Here is a 3,179-nt window from a genome sequence, read left to right as displayed (position 1 = left end):
ATTTACACCATGTAGAGCCTACCCTGAGCATAGGAGACCTAGGCAGCTGCCTAGAGCATCATCTGCTGGTGAGGGCTCCAAATCATGATGATTATATATATATATATATAGATATATATATATATATAGATATATATATATATATATCTATATATATATAGTTAAGTAGTTTGACAGACTACTCATTTCATGTGAACAAAATGAAAAAGTAAAAATTTAAAAACGAAAATGAAATAACTCAAAAGTATGGAAGAAGGCAAAAAAAGAAGAGGAGGAAACACAGGCTCAAAGCAGAGATTTGTCTGTCTTAATTATATAAAATTGCTTGAAAATTCACTCCCCCTTGCATTTTAGTCAAAAAAGATGAATTTAACTAGCAATCAAGTGTTTTCCTATCAACACCTTTACCTTAGAAATCCCTGAGTACTTTCTGTTCGGAGGCGGAGTCAGTTGCTTGCTTGCAAACAAAGAGTTATTCGGTTCTTTAGATCCTACAGTAAGTACAAAATTTACTTTTCACCTGCAGCCCAGGGCTAGGCCTGACATCATATTAAGATGTGTGGATCAAATTAGAGACAGTGGGTAAATGAGCTTTTCCTGAACACTCGCGTCAAAGTTTTTGCATCTTAATCTAAAATTGTTCTGAGTAAAAACTCCCTGAATGTATCTTACTTTATACTTTTTACATCTCATTACAAAAATTACATTGTTTTGTGGAGTTCATCTAAGGGTTTAAAAAGCATCTTAATTTAAAAAAAAAAGATTTTTCTGTTAATTCTTGAATGAAATGGGCTTTACTGGGTTAAACAAAAGTGTTAAAAAACAACACAGTAAAAAATGTAAAAATATTGGACAAATTCCTTCTCCCGAGTACAGTATAGTATATATATCTATACATGTATATAAATATATATATAAATATATATGCATTGAAAAGCACCGATCCTCCCAGGAACCACAAAGTCACACCATGCACCAGAACAAATCAAACAAGTATAGTCAATTTGAAACGGTTGCCAGGAAATTTTTACTTCTGTTTATTTCGTAACTACAAGTAAACAAATGAAAAGACTTCTGGAAAACGTGCTACAGTCAGGTTAAAAATACGGGTGGAGCTACTATGTTTGACTTAAAGCAGATTGGAGTTGTTTTTCAAGCATAAGATACATTTTGTGTTGAGGTTGCATGAAAACAAGAGTTTCAATCGCGTTGTAAACCAAAGTGCTGTTAAAGGCTAATTTTTTCAATTTATTGCCACCTCAGCTCACATTTATGTGAAATACTTAATTCTATATACTAAAAAAAACTTTTACATTTCACATTTAACTCTCAAGTCACCTGAACTCTCCGTCTTCTTGTTTGTAATGCGTTAGGACTTACATCAGGCTGACAGGTTGGGTTGTTCTGTCTGGGAAACATTTCTTCCCATACTGCTGAGGCTCTTCACAGCCATCGGGCCGAGGCCGCTTACTGTCACGTTTGGATGAAAACAAACAGACGTCATTTGCAGAACCACAACTGGGGAAAAACAAATCCAACAAATGAATTGTATAAATTTATAATTTTACACATACTCACCTTAGAGAATCCATTTAGCTCTGTTGCACCTTGAGCTAAGCTCCGCTGTCTCTGGGTGTAACCCATACAACTGTAGTAACTTAAGACATACCAAAGTAAAGTGGATGAAACTCTAGCAATTTTTCTGTCAAAGGCACCTGGGAGACTGACACGTGAGCACCACGCTCCGCCTCCAAAAGTCTGGCAGCACCTTGAATCCAAACCCTCAACGCCACCGTCATTCATCACTGTCATCTTAGATCCTTGAATTTGTTTGTTTCCAGTTTGAAACCCGTAACTATGAAAAAGAATACACAGACGCAGCTTTTTCTGTCATGAAAACATGTTTTCTAAAATACAAGATAAATAGAATCATAAAAGAACAAGGTTAGCTCTACCTGTCACACTGATTAATGGAGAAGGTTGGCTGAAGTTCAGCTATAAGCCCTTAAGGAGAATCCACAAGATTTTTTTTAAGCAGAAAATATTCTGAGAGCTGCTCCTTTTTTCCCCATAATTCTTATCACCTACTGTAAAAATGTTCTAACAGTCTCTGGAGTAGAAGGATCAACTTCTTGCAAACACTTCTGCAACCTGAACTGATCTGAACCCTCAAAGGAAAAGAGAAAGATGATTAAATCTTTCCAATGCCTGAGGAAAAGATACACATTAAAACACCAGAGACAACATTTAAAGCCTTTTCTGTCCTCATTTATTGAATTGTGATTTTCATGCATTGTACAGACTTGCACCGAATGAAAAAAACTTCACACTTCATATCTAAACAGATACGTCAAGGAACCTGTTAGACTGGATCTGAGGGCGGCTTTGTTCCAAGCGCCTCACACAGGCTTGGATTTTGCGTCTTATTCTTAAGTGAGAGTACATGTTAAATACAGTCACAACTCACAAAGGAAGCTAATTATTAGAGGTAGGTGGAGAAATCTCAACAGCTCCATCTATTGTCTTCTAATGGGTGCCGATTGATAACTGGTGAGACAGAGCAGAAGGAGCGCCTGACAGCTGGTTCCCCAGGTATATTAGTTTAGACAGGAACTAAGCACAGCTAGAAGTCCACAAAGTTAAATCAGGGTCAGACAGACAGAGGTCAATCACAGGCATGGGAGCATCCAAGAGGAGACTAGAGTTTTCAGAGTCCAAGCGAGGGTCAGGGCAGGCGGCGGACAATCAGAGATTGAAAACTGAAGATCAGGTCCAGATAGAAACGCTCGGTAATGCGGGCAGCGTGGCACAAACAATACTTCGCACTGAGTGACTACCCAACAAAAAACACTAAAAAAATGTATTTTATTCTGCTGCTTATTGCCTTGGTACGGAACCCCTAAAGGAACGTTAAAGTTAAAAAAAAAAAAATTGCAGAAAAAAATATATGTTTTAAACTCCTTAGAGCCTCTGTAAAAAAATTGAAGTAAAAAAAATTTTTTTTTGGTTAGTAACTGATGCGCACCAGTTAAACCATTAATATCGAGAATTGTGTTTATTTATTTTACTACTTTAAATTTTACCAAGACAAAGGTCTGGTTAGTAACTGGTGCACACCAGATTTTAACTTTCTTTTTCTAAAAATTGAATAAAAAATGTTTTGGTTACGCATCCGTTAG

This window comes from Oryzias melastigma, linkage group LG24 (genome assembly GCF_002922805.2).
Source record: "Oryzias melastigma strain HK-1 linkage group LG24, ASM292280v2, whole genome shotgun sequence".
NCBI lineage: Eukaryota > Metazoa > Chordata > Actinopteri > Beloniformes > Adrianichthyidae > Oryzias > Oryzias melastigma.
The sequence above is the reverse complement of the archived record's forward strand: the minus strand, read 5'-3'. Positions refer to the sequence as shown.